Raw genomic sequence first — 26,131 nt, 5'->3', positions numbered from 1 at the left:
GTGACACAAAACCTTAAGTATCACAGTATTTATCTCAAAGCATTAAAAGCACAGAATTATAAATTTACAACTCTTCAGAGCAGCTTTATTCATGATAGCCTAGAACCAGACATAAATCAGATATATAGCAATATGTGAATGCATAAACAAAAAGTTGCATAGCCAAACAATGAAGTCTTATTCAATAATTAAAATAAATTAATAAAGTAGTATTTTTCATATTTTCTTCTGAGGCCCAAATAATTAGTTAAGAATTATCAAATATGCAATTATTACATTAATAGAGTTAGAAAATTCATAAATTGTCCTAGGCATGTGGGATGTGCAGAAAATGCTGTCCATAGAAAGTGGTATTTGATTTGAACTTTAAGAGATAGATAAAAATTATGACAGAATAATTATTTCCACAGAAATAGAAATAAAAGAATAAATTATAAAGAAGTATGAAATTGCATGTTACATTTACATCCATTTTCATATAAGAATGTCTATTATCTATTCCCTCAGGCATCAAGTCACTCTGTAACATATAAATCCATGTGATATTAGGGTGCAATGGTAATTTTTTAGCAAATCAGCAGAAGTGTCATAAATTCCACAACCTGCTAATATGATCAATCTATCATGTCTAGAGTAATCTGTATCTGCACTTATGTTGGAATCATATGCTACTCCTGAAGTCTTCCATCTGAAACTTTATTTGTCTAGCTGAGTAGAAAGCATGTTGGAATACTAGAAGAATGCTGGTTAAAACCTGGATTAACAATGGTAGACCCTTTTCTGCCACGTGCTCTGGACACTGGAGAACCTTTGTTTTCCTAAACTGGAGGGAGTTGAAAGCTGAGCATTGTGTTCCTCACTACATTGAATACTGACATGAATACATGTGCTCATTGTGATCTCTTAATAGCAGAGTCAATGTTGAACTAGCTTTTGTTTTCCTTAATTTCTTAACTTGCCAAAATTTTAAGTTCATTTTGTACAAGTAATGGAAACTATTGAGGCCCAGTCACCGGTATATATATATATTTTTTTTCAGTACTGTAGCTCTTTTAAGATAGATCAATCTGTCTTTCTTGACTTCATTGTGGTTACCCTTGCACAAGGGTTGAAGGCAATTTGGGAGCTTCAGCTGTCAACCTATTGTTTGAACTTGTGGTCCATGTGGCTCTCCTTAGGAATGTATAGAAGATGGGCTTCTAGTACAGCTATCAATGTAGCTCCTACCTTGACATCTGGCTGGATTCCTGCTCAATTTAAAGCAGTTGCAGTTATTCCCCTGTTCTAATGACTTTCCTTATTACCTGACAATCTATCTGAACTATTGAATCATTTCCGACCTGCCAGTTCTCTCAAAAGTTATGGAAATGGTCTTCAAACTGCAGCTTCAGCATCTCCTCCCCCCAAACACTGTGCATCAATAGATACTATCTTGGACAAAGGAGAGAGCCTAATTGAGGATGCTGTGCACTCCCAGGTACTGGGCCTGAAGAAAGGATGCTGCTGTCATTGGCTAACATGCGAGCATCTCTGCCTCAGTGGGCTAAGGTTCAGAGCACTTGTCATTATCCAGTGTCCTTTGACATTGGATTGAAAACTGCAGAGAGAAATGACTTCATAATACTGTTTATGTGCTACATTGTTCTGTCATCCCTCCTACTCATCTTTCCCAAGTTCATTTTTTTGAAAAAGCTTACCAGAGCTTTTAAATTTTTTGTTTTCCCCTTTGTTCCTTGAGAAAAATGAAGAAATCTGTCTTAACTGAGTGAATATTGGGCTCAAATCTACAGGCAGCTCATTAAAACCAAGGACAAATTTGAAATGAATAGATGGGACTTCTTCCTTGCTTGAACTGTTATGAAATAGGTAGAGCAGAATAGTGGAGAACCCACTCATGGTTAAGGCAGAGGCTAATAAACATTCACTCTCTGCCTTCTCTTACTGTGTAAATCCTGAAAGTCACTAACATCTCTATCCTTTAGTACAAAACATCTGAAAATACCTTTCACTCATGGACATCTGTCTCTTGACTTAAAGAAAATAATGTAAGTGAAATTACTAAGGAAATATGCTAAATGCGATTTATTATATTATTTTGCATTGTATTGGTAAAGGTTTATATTTTACCTTTTCATGGATAATTACCTAGCATTAAAAGAAAACCAGAAAATTAATTTTAAGTACAATTTGCTGCTCTCTATACATAATTATGATTACATGAGATGTTCTATAAAGAGAGGTGTACATATTCTGTGTCATGTTTAACTACTTTTATATTTGGGTTTAATTTTTTTACTTTATTGATATTTAGTACTGAAAGCAATAATTAAAAACAAAAAAAATAATTAATGCACACATTTGTATTTCAGGAAGCTGGGATTTAGGCACTCTGCACTCCCCTATAATGCATGAAAGCAGATCAACCTTTATAACTTAGACATGAGGACACATATGGTTGGTTTCCTAATTGTTGTTTTTAGGGCTGCCTTGCCCCTGCCGTGTTCCAACTCTTCCTGCCCTTATTAGATGAGTGCTAATGTATCCAGGTACCTTTTTATCCATCCCCTTTTACTCATGAGGGTACATTTGTGTAAATTTTGTCCCTGGTCTTCCTTGCAAAATGATTACATGATTCTTCTGTAACCTGGATTTTCATGTTGACTTCTTTTCTCTTACTGCGTAGGTAACTATTGTCGATAAATGTCATTGAGTCTGCAGTCTGCCCTGACCCATAGCGATCCTATGCACAATAGAACAAAACACAGCATGGTCTGTGTCATCCTCACAATTGTTCCTACGGCTGATGGTAACTAGCATCATTAAAAGCAATGGTTCTTTCTACAACACTTTTATAGTTGCAAACCTTTTGGCGTGCATTATCAACATCAGAGTTTGCCTGGATGGTTAAGCATTTAACTACCAATAAAAAGATGGAAGTTCACACCTGCCCAAACTTGGAAGAAAGACATGGTAGCAAGTTTCCAAAAGATCACATCGTTGAAAACCTTATGTGGTAGTTCTACACTGTATTCATAATGTCTCAGAGTTGGAATCTATCTGATAGCAAGTGACACTTTATTCAATCCTTGATATACTTAAAGAACTAAATAAATAACATATTTCTCCTTATAATAAAATGCTGAGAAAATAAGTTTATCATTTATATCTGAAATTCATGAAGCATGTGATCTAGAAGCCTTGACTACTACTAGTTATTATAATGAAAAGTTGGGAAGAAAAAAAGAATCATTAGTTGGAAGGATTAGTGGTTGCTGTCAGAAATGAAGCTGGAGATCAGAGGACTGAATTTTGCAAGACCAACGATTTCTTCATTGCAAATACCTTTGTACCAACAACATAAAAGCTATCTATATCTATATATGAGGGAGGGCCTCACAAAGTGGGATATGCAGGAACCAAATTGACTGCAACAATGGGAAGAAACAGGGAGGAAGCTCAATATCATCAGCCAAAACAAGTCCAGGGGCTGACTGTGAAACTGACTACAAACTTCGCATATGAGCTACCACCTAACACCCTCAAAGATAGCCCAATTCACAAAACCAGAAAGCAACAAGTGTTGGAGGGGTTGTGTTGAGATAGGAACTCTCTGGTAGACCTGTAGATATGTACAGCCACTATGGAAATTGACAGTGATTTCTAACACAGATGGAAATTGAGCTACCATAAGACTCAGCAATCCCCCTACTGGGCATATACCCAGAAGAGGCAAGAAACAAACCACGGCCAGACACCTGTGCTCCAATCTGTGTTCACAATTCCAAGGAGATGGAAACAACCCAAATTTTCACCAAAGACAAATGGATTACAAAACTATGGTACATACATACAATAGAGTACTATGCATCACTAAAAAGTAGCGATGAACGCATGAAGCATATTGCCACTTGGTAAGAGCTGGAGGATATTATGCTAAGTGATGTAAACCAAGTAAAAAAAGGACAAGTACAATATGAGTCCACTGAGGTAAGTTTATTAAATTAAAAAAAAGAAAAGAACAATGCAAAAGGGGCACAGGCAAAAAGCTGCTGTATATAAACACCCCAGGGGTGAGGTCCAGGTAGTATGGCAGGGGCCTGATCAAATCCAGGGGTACATATGGTAGCCAACTAAAAAGGAGAGTGGGGGGAGAGGAAAGGAAAATAAAAAGAGATGTGTGGCAGGGGATTAGGGAACTGACCAACCCAAGGGGAGGGTATCATTTGTGTCTCCACAGGGAAAGAGGGACCAGATTTAAACCCGGTGTTCGAGGATGTGAATGCAGCATGCCGGCTTGGAGAGGGGAACCAGTGGAGGGGCCTGAGAGCTGGTCCCCATTCCCAGCTATGTGGACAACCGCCCCTCCCGCCAAGAAGAATTTACTTTAGAGGATGGCACAAAAGCTGCAGCTAGGGAAGAGGTTCATGTCTGATCAGAGTACACAGGAGAAAATGAATAGGGATGAAGAGAGAGTGGAGAACATCTGGCCCATTAATCCTGGAGGATGATATCCGCACTCAGAACAGCCAATGCACAGAGTGGACCATATAGCTGATCACACTATGAGACAAGATGTCCCCCACATACGTATGGCCCTACTGGGGACAACACTAATTGGAATTGGCCTGGAATGACCCCGCCACACCGAGGCAAAGCACTAAGGACATGTGGCAGAGCAATGGGGTGTGAGCAGAGCAGGGAGCTCCTACGGGGGTGTAAAGGATCAACTTTGGGACCAGAGCATGGCACCAGATCTATCTAGATAAGATAGGCTGCATGAACAATCTGGAGTAGAAAACAACCGGACCTGTGGTTCTGGGAGGACATGGGAGAGGGGGAGGTTGGGCAAAGGAGGTGGTGTTGACCATCCCAGGGATGAGGGAGCAACATGTGATCCAAAATCAGTGGCAAGGAGGGTGTGTGAAGCCTGGTAGGGATTCAGCGAGAGCAATGTAACCAAGATAAATTACTGAAACCCAAATGAAGGCAAGAGGAAAGTGAAAGGAAATAGAGGAAAGAACTAGGAGACAAAGGACATTTATAGAGGTCTAAATACAGCATGTACATATATAAATATATTTATATAGGATTGTGGGGAAATAGATCTATATATATATATTTATAGGTTTAGTATTAAGGCAGCAGATGGACATTGGGCCTCCACTCAAGTACTTACTCAATGCAAGAACACTTTGTTCTATTAAATTGGCATTCCATGATGCACACCTTCCTGACACCATAGATGAAGACAAATGTGTGCATAAGCTAATGTGGTGAAGAAAGACTAATCAAGTGGCCATCTAGCTCAGAAGCAACAAAGTCCACATGGAAAAAGCACACCAGACTGTGTGACTACAAGTTATAGGAGGGGCCAGATATCAGGCATCAAAAACAAAAAATTATATCATTGTAAATGAGGGGGAGTGCAGAGTGGAGACCCAAAGCCTATCTATAGGCAACTGGATATCCTTAACAGAGGGTTGCAGGGAGTAGTCAAGCCAGTCAGGGTGCAGAGTAGCAACGATGAAACATACAACTTTCCTCTAGTTCTTAAATGCTTCCTTCCCCCCATATCATGATCCCAATTCTATCTTACAAATCTGGCTAGACCAGAGGATGTAAACTGGTACAGATAGAAACTGGAAACACAGGGAATCCAGGACAGATGATCCCTTCAGGACCAGTGGTGAGAGTGGCCATACTGAGAGGGTGGAGCAAAGGTGGCGTAGAAAAGGAAATTGTAAGGTCTGTAATCTAGGTGGGCGATACAGCGTTGTGTGTGTTCTCTGTAAGGGCAGACCAACAAGAGGTTGACCCTACTTTTGAACTTCCTCTTTAATAGGGGGATTCTTCCAGTTGCCGGGAGAAAACGGTACCTAGAGTTAGAGAGTAGGGACAAGACAGGGGACAAAAGAAAAAAGAAAGGGGAAATCAAACATAGGAATCTACATATAACCTCCTTCCTGGGGGATAGACAACAGAAGAGTAGGTGAAGGGAGACATCGGACAGTGTGGGATATGACAAAATAAAAATAATTTATAAAATATCAAGGGTTCGTGAGGGAGGGGTAATGGGGAGGGTGGGGGAAAAATGAGGAGTTGATGCCAGGGGCTCAAGTAGAAAGCAAATATTTTGAGAATGATTATGGCAACAAATGTAAAAATGTGCTTGACACATAGATGGATGTATGGATTGTGGTAAGAATTGTCCGAACCCCCAATAAAATGATTTTTTTTCAAAAATGCAAAAAAAAAACCACTCGTATGAAAATTCAAGTTGAAGATGAAGACAATTAAAACGCATCCAAGAAAGTAAAAAATATGAATGTGAGTATATTCCACCTGAATTTCAACACAAACTTAAGAGAAAATTTCATGTATTGAACATTAATGACTAACGACCAAACTACCTAGTAGAATAACATTAAGAACATTGTACAAAAAGAAAGCAAAAGGTCATTTTAAAAGACAGAAAAAAGGAAATGAAGGACAGATGATCCCTTCAGGACTAGAGGTGAGAGTGGTGATACCAGGACTACAGGTGAGAGTGGAAGGAGGGTGTGGTAGAGAAAGGAAGAACCGATTACAAGGATCTAAATAGAACCTCCTCCCTGGGGAACGGACAACAGAAAAGTGTGTAAAGGGAGACATTGGACAGTGTGAGATATGACAAAATAATAATTTATAAATTATCAAGGGCTCATGGGAGAGTGGGGAGCAGGGAGGAAGGGGGCAAAAATGAGGAGCTGAAGCCAGGGGCTTACATGGAGAGCAAATGTTTTGAGAATGATGAGGGTAACAAATGTACAAATGTGCTTTATACAATTGATGTATGGATGGATTGTGATAAGAGTTGTATGAGCCACCAATAAAATATTTTTTAAAAGACAAAAGAAAGAGCAAAAGTGGATATCTGAAGAGACCCAAAAATTTACTCTTGAATTTAGAATAGCTAAAGCAAATAGAAAAAAAATGAAATAAAGGCATTTAACAGAAAAAAATATCAAGTCAGCTTAGACAAAACAATGTATTATGATGAAATGTGCAAAAACCTTAAGTTAGAAAGCCAAAAAGTAAAACATGCTCAGTGTATCTCAAGCTGAGAGAAGTGAAGAAATGATTGGAATGTTTCATTAAGCTGATGCAGCCCTGGACATAATCGCTCATCTATGCCAAGAAATTTGGAAGATAGGTAGCTGGCTAATCAACTAGAAAAAAACCAAATTTATGTCTATTATAAAGAGAGATGAGACAACAGAATGCTGAAATTATTATACAATATCATTAATAGTGCACATAAGTAAAATTTTGCTGAAGGTAATTTTTTTTTTAAACAATTTATTGGGGCTGATACAATTCTTTTCACAGTTCATACATATACATACATCAATTGTATAAAGCACATCTGTACAGTATTTGGCCTAATCATTTTTTTCTCTTTTCTTCTTTTACATTTTATTAGGGACTCCAACAGCTCTTACCACAATCCATACATATACATACATCAATTGTATAAAGCACATCCATACATTCCCTGCCCCAATCATTCTCAAGGCATTTGCTCTCCACTTAAGCCCCTTGCATCAGGTCCTCTTTTTTTTCCCCCCCTCCCTCCCCTTTCCCCCCTCCCTCATATGCCCTTGGTAATTTATACCTCGTTATTTTGTCATATCTTGCCCTATTCGGGGTCTCCCTTCCCCCCTTCTCTGCTGTCCCTCTCCCAGGGAAGAGGTCACATGTGGATCCTTGTAATCAGTTCCCCCTTTCCAACCCACTCACCCTCCACTCTCCCAGCATCGTCCCTCACGCCCTTGGTCCTGAAGGTATCATCCACCCTAGATTCCCTGTACCTCCAACCCTCATATGTACCAGTGTACAGCCTCTGTCCTATCCAGCCCTGCAAGGTAGAATTCAGATCATGGTAGTTGGGGGGAGGAAGCATCCAGGATCTGGGGGAAAGCTGTGTTCTTCATCGATACTACCTCACACCCTAATTAACCCATCTCCTCTCCTAAGCCCCTCTATGAGGGGATCTCTGTTGGCCGACACTTGGGCCTTGGGTCTCCACTCTGCACTTCCCCCTTCATTTAATATAATATATATATACACATACATATATACATATACACATACATACACACACTTATATCTTTTTTTTTTTTCATGATGCCTTATATCTGGTCCCTTGGGCACCTCGTGATCGCACTGGCCGGTGTGCTTCTTCCATGTGGGCTTATTTGTTTCTGAGCGAGATGGCCGCTTGTTCACCTTCAAGCCTTTAAGACCCCAGACACTATCTCTTTTGATAGCCGGGCACCATCAGCTTTCTTCACCACATTTGCTTGTGCACCCATTTGTCTTCAGCGATCCTATCATGGAGGTGTGTAGTCTATGATATGATTTTTTGTTCTTTGATGCCTGGTAACTGATCCCTTTGGGACCACTCGATCACACAGGCTGGTGTGTTCTTCCATGTGGACTTTGTTGCTTCTGAGCTAGATGGCCGCTTGTTTATCTTCAAGCCTTTAAGACCCCAGTCACTGTCTCTTTTGATAGCCGGGCACCATCAGCTTTCTTCACCACATTTACTTGTTCACCCACTTTGGCTCCAGCCGTTGTGTCGGGAGAGTGAGCATCATAGAGTTCCAATTTAATAAAAGAAGGTATTCATGCATAGAGGGAGTGTTTGAGTAGAGGCCCAAGGTCCTTCCGCCACCTTAATACTTGACCTATAAATCTCGACACAAAGATCTATTTCCCCAACCTCCTATATATATTTGCATGTACATGTCTTTGTCTAGACCTCCATGAATGCGCTTTGACTCCTAGCTCTTTCCTCCATCTCCCTTGACCTTCCTCCTGCCCTACTACCATGCTTCATCGCCACCTGGGCTAGAGTATACCTCTTCTCTAAGCAACCTTACCCTTGATCATTTCCCATCAGGCCTGCCACTCCCCCTTCTCTACCCTTTGGGGTCCCATGTTTTTCCCTTGTCCCTGGGTTTGTTAACACCACTTCCTTACCCCCCCTACCCCCCACCCCAAGTCCCCCCGGAACTGTCGGTCCCGTTGTTTTTCATCCAGATAGTTCATCCAGCCTGTCCTATTCAGACAGACCTGTGGAGTCACTAACATGCACGAAAACTAGACAGAGGAACACAAAGCAACAGTATACAACCAGACAACAAAACAACCAAAACAAACCACTGAAAAAGAATAGAACAAAACAGTTCACAAGAGAAAAGCTTGTAGTTAGTTCAGGGATCTTTGCTGGCCCTTAGGAGCGTTTTCCAGTCCAGTCTGTTGGGGCACCACGCCCTGGCCCCAAAGTCCACTTTCAGCATTCCCTGGGGACCTTGCCACTCCATTCTCTTGCTGTTCCCTGCACTCCCTCAGTGATTTGCCTCGGTGTGGTGGGATCAGGTCAGGTGCAATTCCCACACTGTGTCTCCGGTGCTGTCCCCTGTATCGCCCTTAGTCACTGAGGGGCATCATGTCTCATAGTAGGGCCAGCCATGTTGTTCTCTCTGTGGACTGGCTGCTCTACTCAGGAACATCATCATCACGGCCTGGTGGGCCAGGCTGTGCTCCACTCTCTCCTCCTGCCCCTTCATCTGCTCCCGTGTGCTCTGATCAAATATGTCCATCTCCCATAGCTGCAGGGTCAATGTCGTCCTTTGGAACAAGTTCTTTTCGGGGGAGGGGCAGGAATCCACTTAATTTATGGTGCTGGGGCCAGCCTCCCAGACCTCTCCACCGGTTCCGTCCTCCACGCCGGGATATTGCATTCACACCTTGCGACACTGGGTTGAAGTCTGGTCCCACTTTCCCTGTGGAGATATAAACCATACCCTCCCCTTGGGTGGATTAATGCCCCATTTCTGTCATGCTGATTGTACTTACCTCAGGGGACTCATGTTGTACCTGTCCCTTTGGGTCTGGCTTACCTCGCTTAACATAATTCCTTCCAGCTCTTCCCATGAAATAACGTGTTTCATGTGCTCATCGGTGCTTTTTAGTGCTGCATAATACTCCATTGTGTGTATGTGCCAAAGTTTGCTAATCCACTCGTCTATCGATGGAAACTTAGGCTGTTTCCAAGTCTTTGCTATTGTGAATTGTGCCACAATAAACATTGGAGCGCATATGACTGGTCGTGTTTTATTTGCTGCTTCAACCGGGTATATGCCCAGTAGAGGGATGGCTGGGTCGTAAGGTAGATCAATTTCCATTTTCTTTAGGTATCGCCAGATTGCTTTCCACAGTGTCTGTACAAATCTGCACGACCACCAGCAGTGGAGGAGGGTTCCTATTTCACCACAGCCCCTCCAACACTTGTTGCTCTCTGATTTACTGATCTGAGCTAGCCTGAGGGGTGTTAGGTGGTATCTCATGGTTGTTTTGATTTGCATTTCTCTTATGGCAAGGGACTTTGAGCACTTTCTCATATATTTATTGGCCATATTGATCTCCTCTCTAGTGAAAGTTCTTCTCATTTCTTTTGCCCACTTCCTTAGGGGGTTAACTGTTTTCCTCTTTTTGCAGGTCATGATGGTGTTGTAGATTTTAGTAATGAGCCCTTTGTCTGACGTGTCATTACTAAAAATCTCCTCCCAGTCTGTGGGTTGCCTTGTCACCCTCTTGGCAAAGTCTTTCGAGGTGCACAGGTGTTTTATTCTTATTAGATCCCATTTGTCGATTTCCAGATCACCTGTGTGTGTCCCCTTCCCTGTTGCAGTGAGCCTATGTGCTCCCTGGGCCAGTGCTCTGAGATTAGTCCCGATTCCCTCCTTAATGGTCCTGATGGTTTGGGGTTTGACTTCTATATCTGTGATCCACCTTGAGTGTATTCTTGTGCATGGGGTGAGGTAGACGTCTTGTTTCAACTTTCTACATGTGGATATCCATTGTTTCCAGCACCACTTATTAAAGAGGGCATCTGCTTCCCACTTGACATTTTTGGGACCCTTGTCGAAGATCAGTTGTCTATATGCTGATGATTTTACTCCTGGGCTTTCTATTCTTTTCCACTGGTCTGAGTGTCTATCATTGTGCCAGTACCATGCTGTTTTGACCACTGTAGCTATGTAGTAGGCATTAAAATCAGGTAGGGCGAGTCCTCCAATTGTGTCCTTCTTCTTGAGGAGTTCTCTGCTAATTCTGGGTTTCTTCCCTCTCCATATGAAGTTGGTGGTCAGTTTTTCCAATTCTTTGAAGAAGGTTGATGGTAATTGGATTGGTATAGCATTGAACTTGTAGAGTGCTTTAGGAAGAACTGTCATCTTTACTATGTTCAGCCTACCTAACCATGAGCAGGGGAGCTTCATCCATTTGTGAAGGTCACTTTTGGTTTCCTGTAATAGGGTTTTATAATTATGCTTATATAGGTCTTTAGTATTTTTTGTTAAGTATATTCCTAGGTATTTCAGTTTGTTCTTGGCTACTGTGAAGGGTACTTCCCTCTTAATCGCCTCTTCCATGGCCCTGTCCGATGTGTATAGAAACCCTACCGACTTCTGTTTATTGATCTTGTATCCTGCTACCCTTCCGTATTCCTCTATTGCTGTAAGTATTCCAACTGTGGAGTTTTGGGGGTCTTCAATGTATAGGATCATGTCATCTGCAAATAACGATAGTTTCACCTCCTCCTCTCCCAACTGGATCCCTTTGATGTCCTTCCGCTGTCTTATGTTGTTAGCCAGAACCTCCAAAACGATATTGAATAGAAGAGGGGACAGGGGGCATCCTTGTCTTGTACCCTTTTTCAGTGGTATTGTTCTTGTCTTTTCTCCATTGACTATGATGTTGGCTGTTGGTCTTTCATAGATAGCTTGTATGAGCTTAAGGAACTTACCTTCCAATCCTATCTTCATGAGTGTTTTGATTAGGAATGGATGCTGGATGTTGTCAAATGCTTTTTCTGCATCTATGGATATTATCATATGGTTTTTATCCTTTTTCTTCTCGATGTGGTGTATGATATTGATGGATTTTCGGATGTTAAACCATCCCTGCATCGCTGGGATGAATCCTACTTGGTCGTGGTAAATGATATGTTTGATGTTCCTTTGTATTCTATTGGCCAATATTTTGTTAAGGATTTTTGCATCTATGTTCATTAGAGATATTGGTCTATAATTCTCTACACTTGTGGGGTCTTTTCCCTGTTTGGGTATCAAAGTAATGCTGGCTTCGTAAAATGAGTTTGGGAGCTTGCCGTTCTTTTCTATGTTATGGAATACTTTGTGGAGGATCGGTGTCAGCTCTTCCCTGAATGTTTGGTAAAATTCTGCTGTGTAGCCATCTGGCCCTGGGGCCTTTTTCCTTGGTAGGTTTTTGATGACACTCTCTATTTCTTCCTTCGCTATGGGTTTGTTGAGGTTCTTGATCTCTGTCTCAGATAATCTAGGGATAGATTGTTTTTCTAAATATTTATCCATGTCTTCCAGGTTTCTGAATTCATTAGAATACAAACCTTCATAGTACTTTGTGATTTTAAAATCGTTTATAGACTACATCAAGAGTTAGTGGTCAGAAATTCATGTTCATTTCAAATGAGGATATGGAATGAGGGGATATCATTGCTGATGTCAGTTGATCTTAGCTGAAAACAGAGAATACCAGTGTGCAGCACTGAAAGAACCTGTACCTAAGCCTAGAGACAGTGATTCAAACAGAAAATTAAAATCAGGAAAGTTGTGTATCCGGGTTGTGTACTTTCATCACACTTACTTGTTTGCAGAGCAAATGATCAGAAAACCTGGATTATATGAAGAAGAACAAGGCATTGAGATTGGAGGAGGTCGTCCTCTCTGTAGATCTCCAAAAATGATGTTTGATTTCATTTAGAATCCATGATATATTCAACATCTTTGCCAACCATAAGCCGAAGGCATTAAATCATCCTTGTTCTTCCTTGTTTCTTTTCCTTTTATATGCCTGTGAGTTAGCTGAGAATACGTTGACTTGGGTCAGGATCATCTTAGTTGTCAAAGTACATTTTTGTTCTTTAACACTTTAAAAGGTTTTTGTTTGTTGGTTTATTTTTGTTTTTCTTTAACAGCAAATTTGTTCAACACAGGGTGTAGTCTCTTTCTTGATTGCTGCTTCCTTGGACATTAATTATATGACATGGAACACGAAATAAAATTGTTTAGAATTTCAATTTTTTTCTCCATTTAGCATGTTGCTGTTTATTAGCTCAGCATCACAAGCTATTAGTGGTCTAGTTCTGATGCTGCCTTCTTATTCATATAATGCAGCTTATCAGATGATTTACCCAGATAAATATGGTGAAATGATAAAAACCATTGTGCACACATTACTGGATTTTAAACCACAGAAACTCTCTTTATTCTGTTTCACTGACTGTGTCCTGGTCTATGTACAGGTTCTGCTGGAGAACAATTAAGTATTACTAAATTTCCATTCTTTGCTTGACTTCTAACTTGAATTTCTGACAATTCCATCAATGTACTACTGCAAAGCTATTTTACATATGACATTAATAATGTCGTCCAGTAATTTCTGAATTTTTGTATTACCACTCTTTGTAATGGGCACAAATATGTACAAACATTGTTAGTGATCAGTTATTTGAGGCTAATGCAGAGTCACTGTACTATACCTGGATTAATCTCGGAACTTTTAGTTATGTAAGAAAAAAATTCTTATTTCATTATACTTCTTTGGTTAGGTTCTTCTTTTAAAATGTAATTATTCTTTTTAATTTTAATAAATCATTTTATTGGGGGCTCTTACAACTCTTAAAAGAATCCACATATCAATTGTATCAAACACATTTGTACATATGTTGCCATCATAATTCCTAAAATATTTCTTTCTACTTGAGCCCTTGGTATCAGCTCCTCTTTTTTCCCCTTCCTCCCCCACCTTCCCACCCTAGCGAACCCTGGATAGTTTATGTTATTTTTAGTTTCCTATTTTACACCCTCCACTGTCTTCCTTCACCCATATTTCTTTTGTTTTCCCCATGTGTGTGTCTGGGGCGGGGGTGGTGGTGGTGGTGGTTGTATATCAATCATTGAGATCAGTCCCTTTTTTCCCCCTTCTAGCCTTACCTTCCCCCAACCCTCATGGTATCACGACTCTCACTATTGGTCCTGAGGTGGTTATTTGTCTTGGATTTTGCGTGTCAAAACTCCTATCTGTACCAGTGTACATGCTCTAATCTAGCCAGATTTGTAAAATAGAACTGGGGTCATAATAGTGTGTTGGTGTGTGTGCAAGCATTAAAGAACAAGAGCGACCTTACTAGTGCTATGACACTTTCATACATTTCCTCATGTTGTGGTGAACCCCCAACCATAAAATTATATCCGTTGCTACTCCATACTATAATTTTGCTACTGTTATGAATCATAATGTAAATATCTGACATGCAGGATATATTTTCATTGTTACATATTGAACATAATAAAAGCATAGTGATTAATCATAAAACAATATGTAATTATATGTTGTGAAAATTTATGTCCGATGGTCTTAGGCGATCACTGTGAAAGGGTCGCTCAGCCCCAAAGGGGTCGCGACCCACAGGTTGAGAACCTCTGAACTAGAGGAATGTTGTGGGTTTCATCGGTGCTATACTGCACCTTAGTAGGCTCTTCCCTTCCTTGTGACCCTTCTATGAGGTTATGTTAGGTATGTTCTCTTTAAAAGCAGTTGATGACTCCCTACCCTTGGTCTTAGTAATTTCTCTCAGTGACCAAAGGCAAGGTAACTGAGAGGAATTACTGAAACCAGAATGAAGGCTGAACATGGTAGTGGGACAGGAGGAAAGCATAAGGAAATAGAGGAAAGGAGTAGGAGGCAAAGGGCATACATAGAAGCCTAAATATAGACATGAACTTATGTAAATATATTTAAGATTAAGGGGAAATAGACCTATGTGAATATATTTATAGGTTCCGTAGTAGGGTAGCAGGTGGACATTGGGCCTCCTCGCATGCACTCCCTCAATACAATAGCACCTTGCTCAGCTACACGGTCATTCCATGATACCCACCTTCCAGACATGATTGCTGAAGACAGACATGTGCATAAGCAAACGTGGTGATGGTGCCCTCTATCAAAAAGATATAGCATCTGGGGTCTTAAAGGTTTGAAGGCAAACAATTGGCCATCTAGCTCAGAAGCAACAAAGCCCACAGAGAAGAAGCACACAAGCTGAAGTGAACACAAGGTGTTGAAGGGATCAGGTAGCAGACACCAAAGAACAAAAACCATCATTGTGTGATCACCTTCCCCACATAAATGCTGAAGACAGATGTGTGCATAAGTAAGTGTGGTGAAGAAGGCTGATGGTGCCCGGCTATTGACAGATATAGCATCTGGGGACTTAAGAGCTTGAAAGTAAACAAGCAGCCATCTAGCCCAGAAGCAACAAAGCCCACATGGAAGCAGCACACCAACATGTGTGATTATGAAGGGCCAAGGGGACCAGGTTTCAAGCAACAAAGGTGGGGGGGTGGGAATCATATCATCGTGAATGAGGGGAGTGCATGTTGGGAACCGAATGCCCATCTGTAGACAACTGGACATCCCTTGCAGAGGGGTAGTGGGGAGGAGATGAGTCACTCAGGGTTCAGTTGCATTGAGTAAGTGCTTGAGTGGAGGCCCAATGTCCACCTGCTGCCTTAGACTAAACCTATAAATATATGCACATAGAACTGTTTCCCTAAACTCATATAAATATATTTACATATGTACATTCCAGTCTTTAGACCTCTATAAATACCCTTTGTCACCTAGCTCTTTCCTCTATTTCCCTTTTCTTTCCTCCTGTCCCACTAGCATGCTCAGCCTTCTTTTGGGTTTCAGTAATTTCTCTCGGTTCCCTTGCCCTTGCTGAATCCCTACCAGGCCACTCACACCCTCCTTGCTACTTATTTTGGATCACTTATTGCTCCCCTGTCCCTGGGTTGGTCAGCACAACCTCCTTACCACCTCTCCCCCCTCTCCCATGTCCCCATGGAACCATTGTTCCTGTTGTTTTCTCCTCCAGATTATTCATATGTCAGTCTATCTTCTCTAGATAGATCTGCAGAGATAATAAGCACCAAAAATCAAGTCATAGCAAAATAGGTGATGAGTGAGAACACAGCTATGACAACACAAAAGGAAACCAATTACCCAAAGAAGAATAAATTAATTAAAGAAAAAATTTTTTAAAGAAAGAGAAATCTGTTAATAGATCAAGGTCTGATTTTTGATCCCTAGGCATGTCCTTCAGTCAGGTCAAATGGAGTATCATGCTTTGGCCCCAGAGTCTGTCCTTTGTACTCCCTCGGGGGCTCCCTGCTCTGTTCCCACGGTTGCTCTGCTGCATGCTTTTAGTGGTTTACCTCAGTGTCACAGGGTCAGTCTGGGCCTGAGTATCTAGTGTTGTCCCCCTTAGGGCCCTGGACCATCAAGAGATGGTATGTCTCATAGTGGGATCAGCCATATTGTCCACTCTGTCCATTGGCTGTTCAGAGCTGGTATATCATCCTCCAGGCCAGGTTGGTCAGGATGTGCTCCACTCTCTCTTCCTCACCCTTCATTTGCTCCCATTTGTTCTGATTAAACATGTTCCACTCCCCTAGTTGCATATTCAGTGTTGTCATCTGAAGTAAATTCTCTGGGGGGAGGGGCAATAGTACATGTAGTTGGTATGGGGCCGAGCCCTCAGGCCCCTGCACTGACTCCCCACTCCTTGCCAGCACTTTGCAGTCATCTGGAACTGGCTTTGTATCTGGTCCCTCTTTCACTGTGGAGACACAAACCATACCCTCCCCTCAGGTGGGTCAGTGCCCTATTCCCTCATCACACACTTTTTTCCTTTCTCCTTTCCTCCCTCCACCCCTATTTTGTTTGGCTACCATATGTACCACTGGATTTGGTCTGGTCACTGCCATACTACCTCAACCTCCCTCCTGCAGTTTTGTATACAGTAGCTTTTTTCCTATGCCCCTTTTGCACTTACCTTTCTGATCTGTCTTATATATATGTAAAAATAAACTTACCTCAGCGGACTCACGTTATACTTGTCCTTTTGTGCTTGGCTCACTGCACTTAGCATGATTTCCTCCAGTTCTTCCCATGTGACGATATGCTTCATGCATTCATCACTGCTTTTTAGGGATGCATAGTACTCCATTGTATGTATGTACCACAGTTTTTTAATCCATTTGTCTGTTGATGGAAATTTGTGTTGTTTCCAACTCCTTGTGATTATGAACTGTGCCCCAATCAACATTGGAGCACAGATGTCTGGCCGTGGTTTGTTTCTTGCTTCTTCTGGGTATATGCTCAGTAAAGGGATTGCTGGGTTTTATGGTAACTCAATTACCATGTTTGAGAAATTGCCAAATTGATTTCCATAGTGGCTGTACATACCTACAGATCCACCAGCAGTGGATGAGAATTCCTATCTCACCACAGTCCTTCCAACACTTGCTGCTTTCTGGTTTCTTGAATTGGACTATCTATGAGGGTGCTAGGTGGTATCTCATAGTTGTTTTGATTTGAATTTCTCTTATGGATAATGAACGGGAACATTTTCTAATGTTTATTGGCAATTATGAATTCAGTTTCTATGAAACATCTGTTCAGGTCCTTTGCCCACCTCCTCAGTGGGCAATTAGTTTTTCTCTTACTGTAAGCTTGCAAAGTATTGTAGATTTTAGTAATAAGGCCTTTGTCTGATGTGTTATTGATAAAGATGTTTTCTTAGTTGGTGGACTCTCTTATTACTTTCTTGGTGAATTCTTTCGATGTACACAGGTGTCTTATCTTCAGTATATCTCACTTGTCTATTTGTTACTCCTCTGTATTTGTATCCTTCCCTATTTCTGATAGCCTATGTAATCCCTGTGCCAATGTTCTCAGGTTTCTCCCAGTTCCCTCATTGATGGCCCTAATTGTTTGGGGTTTTATCTCAAGGTCTGTGATCCACCTTGAGTTTATTCTTGTGCATGGAGTGAGGGAACAGTTTTGTTTCATTTTTCTGCAGGTAGATATCCATTTTTTCTAGCATCATTTATTGAAGATGGCATCTGCTTCCCATTTAATATTTTTGGACCCTTTTCAAAGATCATTTGACTGTATGCTGGTGTTTTTATTTCTGGGTCTTCAGCTCTTTTCCATAGGTTTGAATATCTGTGATTGTGCCAGTACCACACTGTTTTGACCTCTGTGACAATATAGTACATGCTATAATCAGGTAGAGCAAGCACTCCGCTTTGCCCATCTTCTTGAGGAGTTCTTCTCTGCTAATTCTGGGCTTCTTCTGTCTCCATATGAAGTTGGTAATCTGTTTTTGAATTCTTTGAAGAAGGATGGTGGTATTTGTATCAGGATAGCATTGAACTTATATAGTGCCTTGGGCAGAACTGACATCTTTACTATATTCAGTCTGCCAATAATCAATGAGCATGGGATATTCTTCCATTTGGTGAGGTCACTCTTGATTTCTTGAAGTAGAGTTTTATAATTTTCCTCATACAAATCTTTGGTTTTTTAGTCAGGTATAAGCCTAGTTATTTCATTTTGTGCTTGGCAATTATAAAGGCTACTACCTTTTTACTCATCTCTTCTGTGGTCCTCTCTGATGTGTAGAGCAGTCAATAGACTTCTGTTTGTTAATTTTGTATCCTGCCACTCTGCCATATTACTCTATTGCTTCCAACACTCCGCTTGTGGAGTTTAAGGGATCATCAATATATAGAATCATATTGTCTGCGAATAATGAAAATTTAGCCTCTTCCTTCCCCAGCTAAATACATTTAATATCTTTCATTTTTCTTATGTTGTTAGCTGGGACCTCCAGAACGGTATTAAATAGGTGTGAGGACAAGGGGCATCCTTGTCTTGTCCCCTTTTTCAGAAGAATTGTTTTCATTTTTCTCCGTTAACTACCACATTAGCTGTTGGTTTTTCATATATGGCTTGTATAATAGTGAGGAATTTTCCTTCTATTCCTGTCTTCTAAGTGTCTTAAACAGGAATGTGTGTTGGATGTTGTCGAATGTTTTTTCCGCATCTATTAATATTATCATGTTGTTCTTATCATTTTTTCTGCCAATGCAATGAATATTGCTGATGGTCTTTCATAAGTTGAAACCATTCCTGCATCCCTGTTATGAATCCCACTTGGTCATGGTGAATTATTTTTAATATGCTTTTGTATTCTTTTGGCCAGTATTTTGTTAACGATTTTTGCATCGATGTTCATTAGGGATATTTGTCTACAGTTCTTGATTCTTGTGGCATCTTTGCCTGCTTTAGGTATCAAAGTTATACTAGCTTCATAGAAAGAGTTTGTGAGTTTTCCGTCTTTCTCTATGTTCTGGAAGCATTTGTATAGGATTGTTGTCAATTCTTCCCTGAATGCTTGGTAGAATTCTCCTGTGAAGCCATCTGGCCCAGGGGATTTTTTGTTGGTAATCCTTTGATTACCATGTCTATTTCTTCCTTTGTTATGGGTCTGGTGAGGTTGTTGACATCCATCTGGGATAGTCTAGGGAGTGATTGTCTTTCCAAATATTTGTCCATGGCCTCCAAATTATTGAATTCATTAGAACATAGACAATCATAGTACTGCGTAATTATCTATTTGATTTCATTAGGGTCCATTACAATGTCCCCTGTTTCATCCCTCATCCTTGCAAATGTTGTTTGATTCTCCCTTTCTTTCGTTAGATTTGGCAGAGGTCTATCAATTCTGTTGATTCTTTCAAAGAACCAACTTTTAGCAGCATTAATTTTTTCCATAGTTTTCTTGTTTTCCAACTCCTATATCTCTGCTCTGAATTTTATTATATCTATGCTCTTGCTATTAGTGGGGTTGTTCTGTTGACTCTGCTCTAGTTGGTGTAAGTTTTGTGTCAGCCTATAATCCAGGAGTCTCTCTTCTTTTTTAATGTGTGCATTTCTTGCTATCAGCCTTTCTCTGATAAATGCCTTTGCTGTATTCCACAGGTTTTGGTATGCCATATTTTTGTTCTAATTGGTTTCTAGAAACTTCTTGATTTCATCTCTGATCTGGGTCAATACCCACTCCATTTGCAATAGGAAATTGTCCATCCTCCAATTGCTTGCCCTTTTTCCTTCACTGTCCTTCTGTTAATTTCCAGGTTTATGATACAATGATTGGAGAGAGATGTCTGTATAACCTCTAGGTGCTTGAATTTACCCAAGTTCGATTTGTGTCCCAGCATGTAGTCTATTTTCGAATATGTGCCATGTGGGCTTGAAAAAAATGTGCATATTTTGCATGTGGGTGGAAAGCTCTGAAAATATCTATCAAGTCATGTCGTCCAATTGTGCTATTTAGATCTGTAGCCTCCCTGTTGAGTTTCCTTATTAATGATCTGTCTTTATCAGAGAGTGGCATATTAAAGTCGCCAACTATAATTGTTGAGCCTGTGATTCTCTTTTCATCTTTTGGAGTGTTTGATTTACGAATTTCACAGTTCTCTCGTTAGGTGCATATATGTTTATTATGCTCACTGGCTCTTATTCTATTGTTCCCTTAACATTATACTGTGCCCCTATTTGCCTCTTGTTATGGCCTGTATCTTGAGGTCAATTTGATCAGATATTAAGATCACTACCCCTGTTTTTTTTTTTTTTTTTGGATTACCATTTGCTTGGTATATTTTTTCTCCAGCATTTGATTCTTAACCTGTTTTTGTCTGTAAGCTTGAGATGAGTCTCCTGGGGGCAGCAAATCGATGGGTTATGTTTCCTGAGCCAGTCTGTTAGCCTCTGCCTTTTAATGCCTGAGTTCAGGCCATTGATATTCAGTGTTATATCTATCTGTGGACTCTGTGATGTCATGTTGTACTTTTTGTGATGGATGATTTCCTATCTACCTGTCTTATCTGCCTGTTTTGTGTTCGTGGTTTATGCATGCCTTCTTTCTACTATTGAAGTGACACTGTTCTTTGTCTCCCTATGGGTGGAGTTGTTCTAGGTAAAGGTTTCTTATTTGCCCTTGGTGAGTGTTGATCTTTGCCCATACTGGATCGGCAAAGAACTTTTGTAAGGCTGGGTTTGTTTTTATGTATTCTTTTAGGTTGTCCCTATCTGAAAAGACTCTTACTTTTCTATCTATGTTAATAATAATTTAGCTGGGTAAAGTGTTCTTGGGTTTGCATTGTTCACCTTCAAGTTTTGGAATATGTTACTCCATTCCCTCCTCTTCTTCATCGTTTCCACTGATATATCTGAACATACTCTTATTGGGGTACCTTTTTACATGACTGTTTACTTTTCCCTAGCTGCTTTTATGATTTTCTCCTTTTACTCATAGTTGGATATTTTTACAATTATGTGTCTCGGTGACTTCTTCTTGGGATTCTGTCTGTCCTGTGTTCTTTCAGCCTCTTGTATGGTTGCTTGAATTTCATTTATTAAGCCGGGGAAGTTTTCCTCTAAGAATTCCCTTCCTATTTTCACTGTTGACTTCTTGGTTGTGTCTTGCTCCAATAGTCCAATAATTCTAATATTGTTTATTTTTATAGCATCTTATACGGCTCTCAAGTTTTCTTCAGTTTCCTTAATTGTCTTATTTGATTGCTTTTCCTATTTGCTGACATCTTCTTGGTTATCCTCTAGGTCACTGGTGCAATTCTCTGCCTCCTCAAGCCTATTAGAAAGGTCCGCCAATTTGTCACTGGATTCTGTTATTTCATCCCTTTACTCTTGTACTTCCCTTTGGTGCGTTGCCTTTATCTCCTCTATTATTTCAACTTTTTGCTGCATTGCTTCCCTCATATCCTTTATGACTTTAAGCAGCATTTTGAAAATTTCTTTTTGCGGCAAGTCAATATCTGCTTCTTCTATGCGCATTGTTAGGTTCATGGCTTCTTCCGGCATTGTTTTCTGTTTTTCCTGCTTTTTTGTTGAAGCTGTTAGAACTGGTTGCTGTTTACATGTTGTTTTAGAGGAGCCTGTAGCCATCTTCCTGAGTCGAAGATCCCTAGGCTCTTTCTTTGGATATTTGTATGAGGACTTTTTGATCTGCTTGCTGGTAGGTGTTCTGAGGGTCAGGCTATTGCTATATTAACCTGTGGTTCCACTCATCCTAGCCATCCAGAATTTTATTACTTGGATTGTATGTTGGATATTCCTCTCATGTGATACTGATCAGGTTGTTGTGGGCCCACGATGGTGTCACTTCCCTGGCCTATCTTTAAATAAATTTCACAGTTCTTGGAGCACTTCAGCTGACCTGTGGTGTTTTCCTCTGCAACGGTAGTACTGAGGAGGGCGTGCAGGTATGCCCTCCTTTGGGTAGAGCTCTGTAGCTGGCTAGTGAATTACCGTAGACAGAGAGATCACCTTGAAGGTTGGGTAAATGTTCCCACAGGAGTGTGGAGCCCCAAAAATGCTGGTCAGTTGTTTCCACCACTCATTTTTAGGGCCTCAGGGATTAGGTGTGGGATGCCCCTACTTTTTGTAGGGAAGAACCCCTGCTGCTTGTTGTGTGGGACAGGACCAACATGAATTCCCCAACCTCTTGCCAAGCCAATAAATGCTGGTGAGAGCTCCCCCAGTTGGGCCCCCAGAGTTGCCCTAGGCAGAGGAGGTTGGCCTGGAGGCCACTAGTGTCTTGTGACAGGACAGAGAATGAAAAGATAGGAAAGAGAAAAATAGGAAGACACAGACTGGGGCAATAATGCCAAGCAAACTGATACCCACTCACCCATGCACACCTAAAATGAACAGAGTAAACATAGTTGAAAACAATCAAAATGAAAGAAAGAAAACAACTAAAAAGGAGAACAAATCTGTTGAGGCTGTGGTAGGAAATAGAGAAGAGCTTGAAGGAGATAAAAAAAAAGAAAACGTGTAAGAAGAGCGCAATGAAAGAAAAAAAAGAGAAAAGGAAGAAGTAGAGAGAATTTAAAAAAAATAATTAAAGAAATAGCTGACCCTATGCTTTGTGTAGCACTGCCTTGTCCTGTGTGCAGCACTCTCAGGAGTCAGGCTGCCCACTTAATGGACAAGATTACCTTAGGCCGAATGTAGGGGTCTGGGAACCAGCAGTGGCATGTGAAAGGAATCAGAGGGAGCAGAGAGAGAGGCAAAGAGAACAAAGACAGTAAGAGGAAAGAAAGAAAAATAGAATAAAGAGGAAGAAGAAAATAAAGCAACTGAGTTCACTAAGATTGGCTATTATGGTAAAGAGGGAGGAGAGAGAGAAGGAGGAAATAAAGAATAGAGGGATAGCTGATCCCTGGTTGCTTGAATGCAGGGTCAGAGGGGTTTAGAACCTGCCCCCAAATGGCAGGTTGGTGTGCCCTTTTAATGCAGGGACGTAGTGGTCCTGGGTAGAATTGCCCTAATTGACGAGATCACCTTAGAGGTCTGACGGAGGTTTCCTCTGCAGTGCAGCATGGTGTAGGTGTTTGTCCCAGCTGCTTTGTTTGGTGTACAGCACTTCCATGGAGGGCAGACCAAACTTCTTCCTGGTATTTGGGTTGATTTGCCCTAAGCAGAGGGCAGTGACCTGGAAGCCAGTAGTGGCATATGATAGTAGAGTGGGAGATAAGAGGAGAAAGAGGGGGGTGAGGGAGAAAATAGAGGGATAAAGAAGAAAGAGAGAAAATAAAAGCCCAACACAAACCTGAACACGTTGAGACTGAGCGCAGTGGGAAAGTTAGAAGGGCTAGTGAATAAAGAGAGAAGAAACAGAGTAGTATGTAAGGAGATAACTGAGACTTGATCACCTGTCCACGAGGCTGGAGGAGTTTCAACTCTTCCTCAAGGTAGTGAGGTGGTGTACCCATTTGATGTAGGGTTCCACAGATGCTGTGTGGGATTACTTCAAAAGCAAGATCATGCCTGTGGCCAGGGGTTACTTGAGTGCTGGAGTTCGCTGGTGTACCTGCCTTGTGCTGTATATAGCACTGCAGCAGGGGCAGAAAGGGTGCACTGGGGTTTTCCCTCAGCCCTATCTAGGGCCCCAGGACAGGCAGGGCCTCTTCAGCTATGTGTAGAATCACTGAGAGGGAAGCTGGGTTTATTGTCCTATCTAATCTGCTGGTGCTTACTAAATCAGAAGATTTTATTTTTTATTTTTGTATCCCCCAGCCAGCTAGAATAAAATAAAATGAGATTGTCTCTCAGTCACTGGGCTGCAGCTCCTTGCTGTTTAAAGCTGACACTTGCTACAGCGGGTCCTTGTTATGCTAAAAGCCGCCAGGCCCTGTGGCTGAGTTCTGGCATTCCTCAGCTAGGTTTACTGCTTATGCTGATTTATGTTTAAGGCCCTCCGCCTATGTGCTGCTTGCAACTGAGCAACCAGTCTTGGGTTTGAGTTTTAAACCAATAATATATATTTCACTCTGTTTATAAATTATGCTTGTGATGTGCTCTGATTTGGAGACTGTCAGGCTGATGCCCTGAGGGAGAGATAGATCTTATCAGGGGGGTTGTTTCCATCTCAGCCAATTGGAACTAAATTTGCTCCCTGGACTCCCAACTTTTCGCATATTTTCTCCCACACCTTGATCTTCCTTAGGTAATAATATACATTTTTTTCTACTCTAAATTATGGCTACCTGCCACCACCACTCCCCTGGCCGTGAGCTCAAGGCAGCCAAGTGCTTGGAGAACCCTGAAGTGGGGTTTCCCTAGTGTCTGGGATTCTGTCCCCTTTTGTGCGTATGTCTGCAGAAATCTCTGTTCCCTGCAAGGGCACAGCCAGCACCCAAGGACTTGCCAAAGCTAGAGCGGTTTAGAATGTTCTTGGTTTGCTTTGTGAGTGGAAATCCCACACAAAAAGGGGTTCAGGAGAAACTCTGGTACCCTAGTTATACTTCCAGGACTCCACCTCCCCATTTCCTTCGCCTTATCTCCCAATTATCTGGTGTGGCAGCAGGAGCTCCGGACGGATGAATCCTATCTAGTTGCCATTTTCTCATTATTGTGACTTTCATTACAAATCCTCCAAATGTGTCCTTGTTCTTTATAAGTATTAATCATCATAACAAACTGTTGGCCACTGCCCATAAATCCATGTATATGCATTATTCTGGTATTTTCTCCTTCCTAGAAAATAGGCATAGTCAGATGGACTGTTTCAATATTTCCCCCTGGTAGGATTTTCTTTCCTCATTCTCTTTCAGAAGTCCTTCTAAGTAGATTGGTAAATGTTCAGAGGTTCATTTCTGCCCATTTTACAAATGTCATATAGAACTAATTTCAATTGTGTTCCACTGTTTTTCCTTATTGGATCAACTTAATCATGTTCTATGGTTGGGTATGGGGTGAGTGAGAGGTAATAGTATAGCATGGATATCTCTGTATGTATCTGAGTTACCTTAGTTTGTGCATTTTATTGTGGTTTCTACCACCTGGATAAGCATAAATGTGCACATATTTTTTCTAGGCTGCATGTAACAAGGCTGGGGCCCGTTTGTCAAGTGTTCATACTTCTTAATACCCTAATAGGGGTCTTGGGTTTCTCAGACAGGGGTCTTGTGTTATCTGTAGAACATGGCATAGGTTTTTTGTTTTGCATTGAAAAGAGAATACTGCTATGTTCACTATAAAATGAAAGACTGATTAAAGAAGTACAGAGGTAATGGCTTCATTCGCATTGAAAAGATATCTTAATGACCTAGTGCATCCCTAGTACAACCACAAGTAGCTGATGTAAAATAACAGAAATTATTTTCTCACATTTTACAAAGCTACAAGAATATGATATGTGGTCTGCATATTATAATATTCCTAGAGTTCTAGGAAGAGATGTCTTGTCTATTTTAACTTCAAGTAACTGCCTGCACTCCTTGGAGAACTTGAAATTGCAAAGTGTATCTGTTTTGTATGTATTCATATCTTCTTTCCTATTGTTGTTTCTATATCTATTCTCTCACGTTTTCATTATTTTGGTCAAAAGATAAACAACACAGAATATACAACAGTAAAAATTACATCAGATCGCTATTTTCTTTGCTTTTAAAAAATCATTTTATTGGGAGCTTATACAACTCTTATCACAATCCATTACTCCAACCATTGTGTCAAGCACTTTTGTATAATTGTTGCCATCATCATTCTTACAACATTTGATTTCCACTTGAGCCCTTGGTATCAGTTCCTCATTTTTTCC

At 40.8% G+C, this 26,131-nt stretch overlaps 1 non-coding gene across 1 annotated transcript; it reads left to right on the top strand.

Moving 5' to 3' along the window:
- The first annotated feature begins 5,734 nt into the window (after positions 1–5,734).
- LOC142455932 (small nucleolar RNA U85) lies at positions 5,735–5,925 on the top strand. The gene has a single exon (XR_012786036.1). It is a non-coding gene; the product is annotated as a small nucleolar RNA U85 (small nucleolar RNA).
- The last annotated feature ends 20,206 nt before the right edge of the window (positions 5,926–26,131 follow it).

This window comes from Tenrec ecaudatus, chromosome 8 (genome assembly GCF_050624435.1).
Source record: "Tenrec ecaudatus isolate mTenEca1 chromosome 8, mTenEca1.hap1, whole genome shotgun sequence".
NCBI classification, from domain to species: domain Eukaryota; kingdom Metazoa; phylum Chordata; class Mammalia; order Afrosoricida; family Tenrecidae; genus Tenrec; species Tenrec ecaudatus.
This window is presented reverse-complemented; position numbering and strand designations above follow the sequence as displayed.